Below are 15,641 nucleotides of genomic sequence, written 5' to 3'. Positions count from 1 at the left end.
ATATACATATAAAAAAAATTACATCCATATTAAAATATTGGAAATTCGGTGTAGTTAACATTCTGAAATACTTAACACTATCACTTTCTCACAGAATATATTTTATTTTACAGAAACATGGCTTTTGCCTTTATGTGTAGTAAGCAATAAAAATAAGAACGTCAATGCAACTTATATATAAAAACTGGAATATGAATCAAAGTAGACCATCACTGAAATAAAAAAACACAGTTTAAAGACAATCATATCTTCATTGTTTAGACATATAGTTTTTCTTTCCAAATCTAACGAAATATATATATAAAAAAAATTACATCCATATTAAAATATTGGAAATTCGGTGTAGTTAACATTCTGAAATACTTAACACTATCACTTCCGCACAGTACTTCTGATGTGAAATTACTTTGAACTCACAGAATATATTTTATTTTACAGAAACATGGCTTTTACCTTTATGTGTAGTAAGCAATAAAAATAAGAACGTCAATGCAACTTATATATAAAAACTGGAATAGCAAGATATTCGCAATGAAAAACTTAACTTTTGAATAAAAAATAAGGTTTTTCAGGTACTTAAAACTTTGAATAAATATTTCAGATATTTTCAAAATTTGATTTGAGAAATCAAAAAATGCTTAGTTTCATAAAAGAAATTTAAAAAAATCATTTTAGATGAATCATATATATATATATATATATAGTGATATACATTCTAAATTTTGTATACATATTTTAATTTAAAAAAGCAAATTATGCTTATTCACAAGATTTGGGCACGTAATCACGTAAATTGTAAGCTAAATTTTCCATTAAATAATCATTCTAGTTGGAAAAGTAATTTATTAAAAATAGTTCTTGATAAATTTTATAATGAAAATTTGAATGTGTTAGAACAGCTGATCATATATATATGTGTCAGTAAACCTGTATCATAATCTGATAGATTTAACTTCTTAAAATGCTACTTATAAGTGACTATATTAATACAATTTGTGAATTGATGTTACTAGTAGTTTATCTACTTGAGCATAATATGCATAAAAAATCGAATAATAAATTTTAATATACATTGAAGTAAGAAACAAATGCGAATTTAATTTCCCTTACATGAAAACTATTCAGCTTTATTTTTAATGTATGAGATTCAGAAAATAAGTAACCATAAAATACTCTCATGCTATTGTTTTTAGCTTCATATATTGCACAAAATATTGCAAAAGAAATGTTTCTATTTCTTATTACATAATTATGAAGAGCTTAAAATTAATTATTACCCCAAATTATGAATAAAGTCTAAAATCTTCAGTTAGCTTGTTACGCTTTCTATTTTTGAGAAGTTATATGCATACAAATTCCTATACATTAATCATTACAGGTGAATAAATGCTTACATATACTTTTAGACTATAACTTATTTTTATATATGCTAATTCCAAGTCTCATTTGGGAAAAATAAAGTAAATTTTAAAATGAAATAATATGGATTATAGCTCACATGTATAAGCTAAAAATTCATTTTTCATAATTCTGCTGAAAATTATTATGTATTTCATTTATTGATTAAATCCGAATAGGAATCATTACCATAACTGCAGAATTATAATAATTTCAATGAACAAAGTATTTTAAATATAAGTGAAAACAAGCATTGCATGAAAAACTCTTTATTAGGAAATATATGTACATATATATATACATATATAAAAATGGAAAATATGACACTAAAATGACATTAAAAATATGAAATGTAATGCATGTACAAAATGCAATAAATTCAGACTCGAACATGTATTTAAAGAGTCCACACAAGCTCTAGGAGTGCTGACATTATACAAAAGGCTTGCCACAAAATTATAAAAATTTGTTGATGTATGTGCATATTGAACGCTAAATACGAAATTAGTTTTAAATAGAATGTCAAATGCCTTCATGGCATGATTTGGGCATGCTTTTAAGTGATTTACTGCTTTACTATAGAATGAACTTGTAATGCACACTATAATGGGCTGTTTATTCTGAGCTGGTCCAAGAGATTCCATGTCTTCTATTCCCTGAAAATAAATTTCTTTATTAAGAATACATCCATTACCTATCTATTAGGACAAGTCAAATACCAATGAGCCATACTAGAAAGTTTATCTTTCCAATTAAAAAATATCGCCAGAAAATTTTTTCTTCTTTCAAAAATAAGTAATTCCTAGTAATTTTATTCACATAGAGGTCTTTTGCTTTTAGTTTCTGTAAAAATGCAGTATAAATACATATAGGAATATGTAAATATTATATTGATGCAAATATAAAATAGGATAGTCTATCTGTGCGTTGCTTCTTAATGAAAAATGTAATAAATAATGTACATAAAAATGTAAAAAGAACAAACTATATGGAGAATTAGTCTGTCTTTTCCTTATGAAAACAAGTATCATCCCTTCATAATAAACTATTGTTGTTCACAATAAACTATTGTTATTGTAAAGATGTTTGTTCTTGATTTCATGATCGCTATAGTCTGGCTGGAAGTGTATCTTTTGAATTTCACCTTGAAGCAATTTTTCCATCACTTTACAAGTTAAAAAAAAAAAAAAATCTATGTTCACTGTATATACATGTATATATATGATTAGTGTCATGCTTTAGATTTAGATCATATAAAGGCATCACACATATTACAAACCATCTTATTCTCTCGAAATATTTGCTAGTATGTAGGTGACATTCAAATCAATGCAATTCCAATTCTACAGAAATTAGCTAAATGACCATGCATCATCTGTGGGTACAATAGTCGAAAGCAGCCTGAGAAGATGAATTTTAGCCACATGAGGCCAAATACATTCACTGCTGTAAAATGGCTCATTTTAATATAATCTGCCCTCTTAAAATGAAAGTTAGTGCAAAGCATATCAAAATTCCTCAATACTTACATTTACCAAATATTAGAAGTGCAGAATTTGGATTTTTTTTTTTTTTTTTTCAAATAACAACCTGATGCTAAAATACTTGCTTTGCCTTTACCCTACAAAAATAAAAATAAAAGTATATATAAAAGACATATACTGGATAAAAATTGCATGTGAAATGTAATAATTAATTGAAACTATATAAATATCACACATGAACCTTTCAAGATAGAATATGTAGCAAATTTCAAAGTATATGCAGCTCAGCTCACTTACATATAGTATCAATAGCTTATTTACATATACATGCACTGCAAACTAAAAATATTATCCTATGAAAAGAATTTTATAGCTAAGCATATGAAATTATTTTTTATGCATAGACTTATGCCAAATATTTACTCATTAATAATGAATAAAACCTTTTTCCCTCTTTCTTTCCAATAATTTTAGCTGAGCAAAAGTTCTGTGAGCAAAACTAATGCTTTTAGGTCATCTATATATATATATATAAATACACACGTTTATTACATAATGATTACAAAAATATCATTAAAAAGGCCTTTGGCACTAGAGGCACATGCATTCACCGCTTATCTTTAAGAGCCAGAAGGAAAAAACTATAAGCCATTTAAGAATAAAGACCAATGTGAGTAATAGATGCAAAATTACTTTACTCTAGGTAATTAAAAAGTAAACAAAGAAAAGTTTTAAAGTATTCTATCATTTATAATCCTAATTAAATTCTATCATTTATAATCCTAGTTGAATTTTTAAAGATTTTTACCACTGAAATCAGCAATACTTGGTACCAGAAGATCAGGGCGTTTTGTTTCCACATATTTCAAAATTCTTGGGACATAAAAAGATGAAAACTGTTTTTTAAATGTCTATCATTAGAAATTGTTTCAGTTTCTATACAATTTCTTACATGGCTATTAGACAAAACCATTTCAATTGTTTTTATGACTGAAACATACTGAAATGTTTCTTTTACAATTTTGGTTTCAAATTGACCTGTTTTTGTATTCAGAGCTTGATCGAATCTACTGCCAAGCATAATTTCGACAGCTTCGATAAAATTCTGACAGATTTTCAAAGCCTTTATTTGTCCTTTAGTTGCTGACATGCCATCAAAAATCTGCCTAATGGGAAGGATGCCTCCGTGGAGGTCTTTCTAAGGCAAACTGGTTCGTATACACGTTACACATGGAGAAAACCACAAAAAAGTCCATGCAGCCAGCTTCTTCATGCGATTCAAACTCTGGACCGAACTACCAGTGCTCAGCGACTTTGCCGCTGGTGGGTAATATTTAGAGGATGTTCATTAATGTTCGGAGAAAAAGCATGATATTAAGCATTTGTAAGTAAACAGCCTGTTAAACATGGTATTTAGGGCATATAAATTAAAATGAGCGCAGGGGCGTAGCTAGAGGAGGGCAAGGGGCATCTGTCCCCGGGCGCAGGATCCAAAGGGCGCCAAACTGATGTTACGGCATTTTAGAATTAAATGTTTTCCATCCTTGGGAAGCAGTAGGGGGCGCGAAATCTTCAGTTGTCCCTGGGCGCTGAAAACCCTAGGTACGACTCTGAATGAGCAGCAAGAAATATAATATTAATATAATATTAAGCATACGTAAGTAAAATTTACATAAAGTAAATATTAGTTACTGAAATCAATTTGGCCTTCCCCCATTTTCTCAAAATTGTTCCAAAAACTGTTCCGTTAAGAAAATTTTCGGCAACATATTATCTTAGAAGGAAACATTCTTTAAACGCAATTTAATAGTTCTTTGACTGTATCTCAACCATTATGCTTAATTTCATGCCGAGACAAGTACTCGAGTATGCAGTTTTGTAAATTTTCTTTGCAAACACTTTAAAATCACTTTTAGGAAACATAGCACGGAAATCAGACAAAATAATAATAAATTGAGAAAAAATGACACATGCAAATAAATTTTGAACAGCAGCGAAAGAAAGCGAGGAGGCCGCAAGAGAATTCTACCAGCTTTGTGCTTTTGCAGCGTTTACATTTACTGGATTCTTTGCGGTAGTGTTTTCGAAGGCAGGTGGAAGGATGGTAACTTTGAACTTCTGCAGTTCATAAAATTTCAGAATGCAGTTCCAAATACTGATATACATCTGTAAATTTTTTTCATGACTGTTGCGAGAAGAATTTTGCAAAGTACAAATGGATTAAAAAACACCTAAGACTGAGAAATTGTACCATACTGTCTACAAATCAGCTGATAGAATAGTAAATCAAACTTTTAGAATACTATTAATGATTTTGTGTATAAGGAAAAGAAACAAAATAGTACTTTACGGTATTAGAATTAATGTTTTATTTCAAAACTAAACCCAGATATTTTGTTTTTATGTATATCATTTTGACATTTTATAGACTTTTTATTGTGCACTGAGTGAGGCAGCAAGAACTCTGGCTACACCTCTAACAGTGTTCACATAACTTAGTTATTGAAAATGTAAACAAGCTGTGTTACCTGAGTCTTTAAATCCTATCTAAACCAGAAAATGAATTCATATGAGTTTATTAAAATCAGGTTACTTACATTTCTTTCCTACTTTAAAGGACTGTGGATAAGAAAAGGTTTATAAGACTTATTTGATACAACAATAGCTTTTGCTAATGTAAACAATTATATTATTTTGAACATTACTTCATCAGATCCTCACTCATTTTAATATCACTAGGAGAAGATATAATAACTAATTGAAATGAAAAGGCAATAATCTTGAAAAGTAATAAGTAAATGTCATTAGTTTAACTTTCTAACTATTGAGTTGATGTATATGAATTAATCTATGAATCATTTTAGAATTATCGTTTAAATTAGTATATATTTCGACAATTTTGAAAGTATGCCTGACAAGTTTTCTTAGAAGGGGGAAATAAATAAATAAAAATAACCCGTCGAATTAGGTTTTCTCCCGCAATAGAAGGGAGGGGAAGCTGTTTTTTAATTGTGCATTCTATTATCTGTTAATAAAATAAGTTAATTTTTTAAATATGATAGGCGCTGCCACAAATATAAGGCAATATTGCTTAATTTTCATATTATAAAATAAAAATGCATCAAACATTTAGGTTTTATGGTTTACATATAAAAAGTCGTTTTGTTTCAGTTGAAATAAAAATGTTTAGACATAAACGAATTTTACTATTTAATTAAGTCTGAAAAAAACATGCCTTACATTTTTTAGAAATAAATACTGTTTTTTTTTTAATTTTCTTATTTGCATTAAAAGAAATAAACATTTGGTGTACATATTATATATTGGCATATACGTATATTTGTCAGTAAATACATATTTAGCATAAAATAAATACATGTATATAGCATATAAAGTCACCTCAATATCTGGAATTTTCAAAAATCCGGACTAGGTATAGTTTTTAATTTAAAACAGAGTAGAAAATAAAATTACCTTTTAGGACATTAACAGCATCTTCGGGAACTTCTTGCAGTTATAAAAATCTGATAATTTTGAACTATTATGTAACGCCTCCTGAAAAAAGTATTTTATTGTGCTACAGTTTAAAAAAAAGACAAGGGGCAGATAAATTTGACAATTTGCTGTGCACAAGTATTAGGAATATAGAACCTATGTAGAATGGGACAAGGTACTAAAATTTTATGCTTGGTCTTTGATTGAAAATGAATTCTCATTAAATAGTTACCTGCATGAATTACCTGGAATATTTAATAATACAATAGTTTTCAGTTTGTCATCAGAAAATCAAAACTTATTATTTTTTTTAAATAGCTGGGTTTTCTTTTAGTCCAAAGGGGCAATTCTCCCAGAAGGACTGTTAATTTCGTTTTGGCATTTTGCATATATTTTGCATTTTGCATATTCCCGATATGTTTCATTTCAAATTGCTGCCACCAAACATTATATTTAAAGAAATTAAATAATGAAGAATCTGCATGAATGTATGTATGTTTCTCGCATTATAATAAAACAACGGTACCTAGAGCCAACAAAATTTGAATAAGGTAATCTTCCATAGAATATGGGCATGTGGAAGCCCTAATTTGAATTTGAAATTGGTTTTATTATTTGCTTTATTATTTAATATTTTGTAATACTTCAACGAATTTTTGATTAAAAAAGTAAACGATTTCAAAGCGAGCAATGGCAAGTCTGTACGAGTAAAAAATATATATATATATCTCCAGCTCGCGAGACTGTATTGGAAATTCTAAAGATATGTTCATTTTAAAATTATTTTGCGATATTGCTGTTGAATGTTTTTATGGTTTAAGTGCGAAGAACGTGATATTTAATAAATAAAGGTAACACACAAAATGTTAAAAAAATGCCCCTTTGGACGTAATTTAAAATCTGAAGCTTTCAGTCTTTTTTAAAGAATGCAAGATTTTTTTTAAATCGTAAACGGAAAGCCGTCTTAGCAGCTTTATTGGCCTCCCGGACTTTTGAATGTTCAAGAGGCCTTAGTTACACCTACACTCTCGAGAATAACAACATATTTGCAAAAATATAAGTTTTAGAATGCTGATATGACCCAGGTAGTGCTAGTATTTATATTTTGGAAAAATTCAGCTTTGCAACAGTAAGTGAATTTTATTGTCACAAACTATAAGCAGAATTTATAAAAAATGAAAGTTAAAAATCTATTAAAAACTACTAGAAGCTGAAAACGATATGAGTTCAATAGGAAATTCAGTAAAGTATACGGTTTTTATTTCTTCCAATACTACCAAATAATTTACACACTTGTGTTATAAAAAAAATCAAAACTTTAGTATGCATTTTTTTTTTTTCCACCGCTGTTCTTCCTATTTGAAATAGGAATGCATGCAAAACTAAATTTAAATAATTAAATTCGATAGCTTTGTGTAAATTGTTCAAAAATAAAAATAATGTTAAGAATTATTTACAAAAAGTACCATCCATACGTACAGCTTTCATTGTGTTAGCAGTACATAATAAATAAAACTACGTTACAGCATTACACTCTTAAAGCAAATTTACAGACACCTAAAAAAAAAGAGCAAACTAACTATAATTTATAATAATTAAGATATTTATATTAAGAAATAATTGTATATATATTTTAAAAGCGAACTTACTTTTGGCAAAGGAGCTGTATCCATTGTTACGACTGTCCTCGCTTGAAATGGCGCTTAGCCAAAGAACAAACTTGTTTGGTCAGTCTGGGTGGACGATGACAAGACAGGGGGTCGTCCTGCTCCTTCAATTCACTCCCTTCCCCAAGGTTATTATTGCAAGTGGGAAACATGTTCTGCTACCAAGACAGTAAATTTGCGTTGTTTGACACGCAACGGAGCGAAAACTGCTGTCACCCTCCAAATCCCACTCTGCGAGATTTAGAGTGTCGCTCATGTCGTCGCGTATTTCGTTACTTTATTTTCAGACTCTAACTGAAAAAGAGTAAAAATGAAAACTCTTTTGTGTTGGAAACATTATTTACTCAATTAACAGTGAAATAGTTTGAAACGCGTAAATATTTTATGTTAGTTCTTGAAGGATTGTAAAATCTAAAAAGAAAAGACTTTGTTTAACCAAGAGACAATTATTTATTTTAAGAAATGCATTAAAAGTATTAAATTGCATAAATAATAATTATTTGAAGTTTATTTGCCAATGCTTTTTAAGTAAAATTCATTAATTTGCTAAATAAATTTTAATATTATACGCATAATGTCATTTTATCATTGGTTTTGCAATTAAACTATTGAAATAAAATTAAATATTAACATATTATTGATTCTCAGTTTTGAATATTCTTATAACATTCTACATTGTCGTAATGTGTACAAAAATAAAAATGAGCAACGTGCGTCTTCTCTTTTAAGTGGAATCTTTGAATTTTTTCTTCTTCTGCCTTACTTACAATTATTGATGGTGAAAATTTCTCCGTAAATACAGTTTCAAAGTGACATGATAAAACAACTAGATCAGATTTGCTATTTCAACAAATCTATCCGTGCTTTAACTGTGAAATGATGCTTTGTTAGATATAATTTGTAAATTTCTTAATTTCTTTTCTGCTTTTGATGTGGAAAAAAAAAAAAAAAAAGATATGATACTGTGCAAAATTTTGACATCTTAAAGAGGCTGGCAACTAAAATGATATGGAGAACATTTGAATAAAAATAACCTTTAAAAATATTAAGCAAGGACAGAATACTTTTCTTGTCATCAGACAATAAATCTGCAATGACATGGGAGGCTTATAGCATCAGAAAACAGGCTTGGCGTCAGAAGGGAGTCGTAAGCGACTGTGGTAACCCATCCACGGAAATTTCAATCAGATTATATTATGACGAAGTCATCGCCGATGGCGATTTCCATCAGACGTGCCTCAGGCGATGCAATTTGGTCAGCAGCGAGAGACCAAAGGTACTCGAGACTACAATGGATTGCGAATCAGTTACTTTGATCCCATCCTTCGCTGATATTAACTGGACGATAATATGCATCCGAATGAGGAAAAAGTTAGAACGATGTGACCCGCTTCGCCCACATTGTAAACAAAATGGTAGATCCTCGCTCTCATTAGCGTCGAACACCGCCTGGTCGTCAAATGACCCAGAGATCGGCGTGTGCCACCGTTTTCTGTGATTGCTTCTGGTCTTTCCTCTTCCTCGAGTCGAAGGTGTTATTTAGTAGCCGGGGAAGTAAACGAGGTGGTGGGCGGAGGAATACAAAGAATTACTTTCCTCTATGACACTTAATTTCCCGTTATTTTGGTGGATTAGATGGCCAGCAATTGTTTTGTGTTCGAGTTCGATTTAGATATTCATTTCGTTAAGGGTGAGGTAATAAATCAAGTGCTAGATTTCATACTAGATCATATTAAATTTCACGGTAGATGGGGAGTATAACAACTCTCAGTTTTTTTTCCTTAATTTTGAAAGTTATCATCTTCTTTAGTCAGTCAGCCGTATCAATCATTGTCAGTGCGGTCAGTTAATGCTTAAAAATTAAATTGCTTTTATACAAACAGTATTCCCCCCCCTAGCTTTTCAGCGCAAAGGTCTAAAAATTTTAAAAGTATGCGCGACATTTTCCCTTTCCTCGATCGTACCTAACTTTTTCATCTGACTTTTTCATCAGGGCTGACTTATTGGTAATTTGTATTCCCTTGACTATTCAGTAAATCTAAATTGTATTTGATTTTTTGTATTAGCATTTCATCCTTCGCATTTTTTATTGGAAACGTATCTTGTGCAGATTCTATGATAAGATATCCGGACGAGGCAGATGTTCTCACAGTGCAGAAACTTTCAAACATGTGTTTCCCCTTACTTCTATTATTTACATTTCAGTTCATTGTAGCCTTTTCTACTGCTGTTTGTTCTTTTGAAATCTAGGTCTTTTGTTAATCTCTTTCTTCTTCATTCGTTCGATGCTCTTCTTGGGAACATCGATGAAGACTCATTCATGTGAAATGCTCCTAGGACTCTACAAGGTAAATGAGCCAGCTCAGTTACAATCAGATATCGGCTCAATATCCGTTGAATATTGCACTGTTACTAATACTATGCATTCTTATTGGAATTTTAGGTTTGTTTTAAAGAAATAACATTGTGATAGTTACCAATAGTTTAACCATGACTACATTTAATTTATTATGGTCTTACTGTAACCGAGTCCCTCGGAATTAAATTACGGGCATAAATTTCCCCTATCGATTTCGGACAAAAAAATCAATTAAAAAATTGGGAAATATTTTGTTTTTGCGAAGATTGCATTATATTTCTTATATTTCGTAATTTTCTAATGTTTATTTCAATTACTTTTAGTTCTACTTCATAATGCCAATTTCCAATGTTTAATACTTTACAAATAGTTTTGAATTAAAATGCACAAACACGAGGGTGTCGGGGGACAATTACTCGAGTAATTTATCAATTTTACTGCATAAATTGTTTTCACTCAAAATTGAATTAGCGAAAATGCTTAATCAGAACGAGTTCTTTAGTGCTCCACGTTGATTCTTGATCCCTTCAATTCACGGAAATATTTGGCCTAACTTAAATTGCCAGTTTGGCATCGCCTTTTTACTTGAAAAAAGGACGAAACACCTTCGTATTTATTTCTTAATTATTGTTCATTGAACGGAAGTTGGTTTGTTCCCCTTGAAAATTCAACTAATTTCCGATCAATGGCAATGATTGCTTACATTTAATTTAATTACTTGCTTTTAATTTAATTTCTTTTTACAATTGAAATTTTGTTATTCATGATTTAATTCAAGTCCCCGTTAAACATTTTTAACAATTTACATTCAAGTTACTTTAAAACAATTTTCGGAATTAAACTTACTAACTATGGATTCACTCTTTTTAGATAATTCTACTAAAATTAATTTTAGGAGATAATATATTTAATATTTCTATAGTAAATAAATTATATATATATATACGTAAGATAAAAAGATATGAATCAAAATTGAAGTTTAAACTAACGGTAAAACATTAATTCTTCCTCTCTATTCTAAAATCGTAATAACTTCTCTCCATTGCGTCATTTCTAGATCACTCTATGGCCCGCGCAGCTCTGATGACGTAATAATTGTAAACGAAAACTTTTCTCTTAGCCGTGCTTCCATCTTTCATAACTACGCACTGCAGCTTTTGCTCTCTACTGTGCTAAGATGTAATATCGCTGGCTTGCTTTCTATCTCAACAATATCAAAAATGTAAATCTTCTGTGGAAAGGCACGACTAGAGTGCCAAGTGATTGTGGCCACAAATATCAGTTGCAAATAAAAATGGAATTAAAACTGCATCGACTGCCAAGTTCTTTAGATATTACCAAGTTAGCATTACTAGCATACTACTCAATCAAATTCTTCTTCAGTATGGGTCTAATCACGCATCTACAGTGTTTCGTCTTTTCCTTGTGCTTGTATTATGACATATATATATTTTATTTAATAAATAATATTGATTATTTTATCTCCTAATTTTAATTATAGTAGAATTATCTTAAAAGAGTGAAATAATTCCTTCGCTGATATTAACTGAACGATAATATGCATCCGAATGAGGAAAAAGTTAGAACGATGTGACCTGCTTCGCCCACATTGTAAACAAAATGGTAGATCCTCACTTTCATTAGCGTCGAACACCTTACAAAATTTTTTATACTGTAATATATATATATATATATTACAGTATCAAAAATTTTATCTGCATTCTCTTGATAACGTTGAATCAGATTTGGGTTGCATTCCTCTCCCTATATGTTTTTTTTGCAATTTTTTAAATTTTCCATTTCTGTAATTCTTCTGGTTTGGTGACTGTTAGTTGATTTTTTACATATTTATAGGGAATTTTGGTTTTGAATTTTACTTCTTTCGTGTTTTTGCGGATTTGGTTCTAAATTTCTAAATTTTTTATTACTTATCCATCTACCTACTTCTATATCTATCTCTCTAAATATATACACACATATTATGCAATATTTTTATATTATGCATAATATTCACATATTTATATTATGTATAGTATATGTGTATATTATGCATAATATTCACTTATTTATACACATGTATTATGCATAATATATGTGTATTATTTATATTACATTTATATATTATGTGATATGTAGATGTGTGAGTACGTAGATATATCAATGCTGGCAATGCTATATAAAATAAAGCTTTCTTTGCTTTGTTCGTGAAGTGCCATGTTCTACATATTTCAGAGAAAAATGTGTCTTTGACAAAGTAAAGGATTCTTTGCTTTTTTTAAGAAATTTAACCCATTAAAAATTCAGAAAGGTACATTGCAAATTTATAAAGGTACATTTTCAGTTATAAATAAGTGATTTTAAACAGCATTGTGTGATGCCTTATAAATTAATAAAGATAAAAGTTTCGTGAACTTACTATTTAAAACAAAAGAATTACATTATGAAAATAAGATTTAATTTCACAATTTCTATCCTCCCACTGCTACTGCAAATGAAAATAAATGAAAATATTTCTTCGTTAAAACTTTTGTCATTTTAGCAGGTAGCCCTGAAAAACCCCATTTTTAGAGATAAGATATTTTTCTGCTACCTTGGATTTGATTTTCGAATTTATACGTTAACACTTTAATTTCAGATAATCATATGCATTAGCATATTTGTAATGGCTTGCATAAAAAGTTGGAGGTTTTGCATGTAGCATCTCTTATAAATTTAAGTATACGTAACACGTGACAATTATTATAATTATTTTTTCTTCTAATAGCTAAATTTTCGCAGTGTCCCTTTCTTTTCGGCTTTCATCCCGATTAATTCATAATTGAAATTTATGCAGATTTCAGTTACGCGAAAGTAAACCTGAACCTTAATTGAAACTTACGTTGAATAATAGGAAATGAAAAATTTGCTCGTCGCTGCAGAAGGTTATTTCTGCCTTTTCGCTGATCGCGACTTAGGATTATATTGAATTATTGAATTACAGCAAGGTACACTAGGGCCTCCTGCATAAAAGTGGGAATAATTCTGTGGAAGAAATTTTAAGGAAAAATGGGCTCGTATTCATGTTACACATAAGAAAGCTACGAAAATCCAATAAAGCCAGGCCGTTTACTTGAATTTGAGCCAGAATCTAGCTATCACTATTGAGCAGGTGGATTAACCGTTAAGTAATGTAACGAAGGTGTCAACGAAAGGAGGCACCACAGAAATTTCCTATTGTCGCTTTTGCCACGGAGTGTATGATACAGATAAACCCAAACCCAGACAGAATGGCTCTGGAAAAACAGTCATAAATGAATGTAGCGGCATCGAAACCTTTAAGTGTTTAGGGCCTCTGAAAGAGTCTGAATAGTCTTAATCTGATCTTGGTGTTCAACAATTTTGCCATTCGGTCGCTGATAGGTTGACTGCAATTCAAAAATCGAGTATTAAAATTAAGTGAAAGTATGCTAAAAGAAAAACTGTTGATAGAACTCAAGATCTCTACACGCGCTAAGGCAAAAGCAAAGAACTTTGGAAAAAGCTTGTTCAGTAGAAGCAGGCATGTTCCCACCATCTTCGGAAAATTTTTTTTACTAGACACGCAAATTCTCCAACAGTGAGCAGTGGCTATTACTCGGCCTAAAATGAAGTTCAGTAGCGGCATATTTAATCTTGCTCTTGGGTAACTGAGATGGGCATAAACATTTAAATATGGCAAATTATTATTGTGGTAGTTTGGCACATTTAATTATGGCAAAGCATAAGAGGGCTATATGCCTAAGGGAAAAGATGTCTACGTGGGGGATTTCTAAGGAAAACTGGCTCGTACCCACTTTGCATATGGGAGAAAACACAAAAAGGGCCATACGCCATTCAACCAGCCTATTTGCCTGGAGTCGAACAGGGCTGAACTAGCAAGAAGTTGGCTGATGCAAATTTGTAAATTTAGCAGTAAATTACTAAGGGACGGGTTTTTAGCTATTAACCGATTTCATGTAATGTTGAAAAATCAATCCCTTTCCATTCCTAATTTGACAAACACAGAAATCCAGCAGCATTTTAAATTCAATAATAATCACAATCCCCAGCAAGTTGAGTGGAGTCATAATATTATGAGACTATTTGCCTTTATTATTATAATTGTTATTGAAAGCTCATCCCTATACAGTCAAATCCCGATTAAATACGGTTGCAAATTAACTGGATCCTATGGAAATTAACCTAGCAGCTAAAACAAAGCTGTTTACCTAAAATGCAGAAAAGGTTTGGCTTGGTTTTTGGTTTATTTAATTATGGCAAAGCACCCTAGGGCTACCTGCCTAAGAGGAGGGATGCCTTCGTGAAGGACTTTCAAAGAGAAACTGGCTCGTATACATGTTACACATAGGGAAACCACGAAAACGCCTATGCAGCCAGCCCGTTCGCGGGATTCGAACCTCGGACCGAACTACCAGTGTTCAGCGACTTTACCGTTCGGCCGCTGGTGGGCTCAAAAATAAATAAATAAATAAATAAATAAAAATAATAAATAAAAATAAAAATAATAATAATAATAAAATAAAATAAAATAAAATAAATAATAATAAAGGCAAATAATTCCATTTTGGGGGAAAAAATCAGCTGAACGTATCCATTTGTTTATGTAGTATAATGCTGAGCGTAGTAACAGCATTATGTGAATGATAAGCAAGGTATTATATTTAAATATGGAACTACTCTGATATGCGCCCTCAAGTCGCCAAATATTTTTGGCGAGAAGCCATATTACTATCTGCCATATTACTATCTAAATTTTTTGTCTACATTTTGAACTTTTAGCCTAAAATGTCTCCAAAAACGCGGTTTTCGCACATGCAAAAACTACATTTTGAACACACAATTTAGCTAAAAATTCGAAACAAAAAACAAAAAATTTAGATAGCAAAAACGTAAAGTTTCTAACCAAAAATATTTGACAAGAATCCATGTACACAGCGACATGTTTTACCCTAAAAAAACATCTACGAATTGCGCAATGTAGGCAACGAACGAATCTACAAACTACGCACACCTCGCTTTAATAAATTAACATAACAACAATAAATTTCAAAGAATACCATGTACACAGCGTTCTGTTTCAACTTTAAAAAACATCTACGAATTGCACAGTCTAGACACTAAACAACATAATAAACTAAAATAAATTTCAAACAATTTAAAAAAATAACAATAACGACAGAAATTCATACTAAAGAACCAATGAACATAACATTCTACAAA

At 30.6% G+C, this 15,641-nt stretch overlaps 1 long non-coding RNA gene across 3 annotated transcripts; it reads right to left on the bottom strand.

Moving 5' to 3' along the window:
• Nucleotides 1–1,651: 1,651 nt before the first annotated feature.
• Nucleotides 1,652–8,160, bottom strand: LOC118190236 (uncharacterized). 3 transcript variants are annotated; one of them, XR_004758387.2, is made up of 4 exons: nt 8,027–8,144; nt 6,357–6,437; nt 2,928–3,019; nt 1,652–2,054 (listed from the first exon to the last, which is right to left on the bottom strand). It is a non-coding gene; the product is annotated as an uncharacterized LOC118190236 (long non-coding RNA). The 3 variants fall into 3 exon arrangements; XR_015043698.1 differs by lacking the exon at nt 8,027–8,144 and adding an exon at nt 7,857–7,932; XR_015043697.1 differs by lacking the exon at nt 6,357–6,437 and having other exon boundaries at nt 8,027–8,160.
• Nucleotides 8,161–15,641: the final 7,481 nt, after the last annotated feature.

The sequence above is a fragment of the Stegodyphus dumicola genome, chromosome 10 (genome assembly GCF_044657685.1).
Source record: "Stegodyphus dumicola isolate Sdum_Otavi_A_Nest chromosome 10, ASM4465768v1".
Taxonomy (NCBI): Eukaryota; Metazoa; Arthropoda; class Arachnida; order Araneae; family Eresidae; genus Stegodyphus; species Stegodyphus dumicola.
This window is presented reverse-complemented; position numbering and strand designations above follow the sequence as displayed.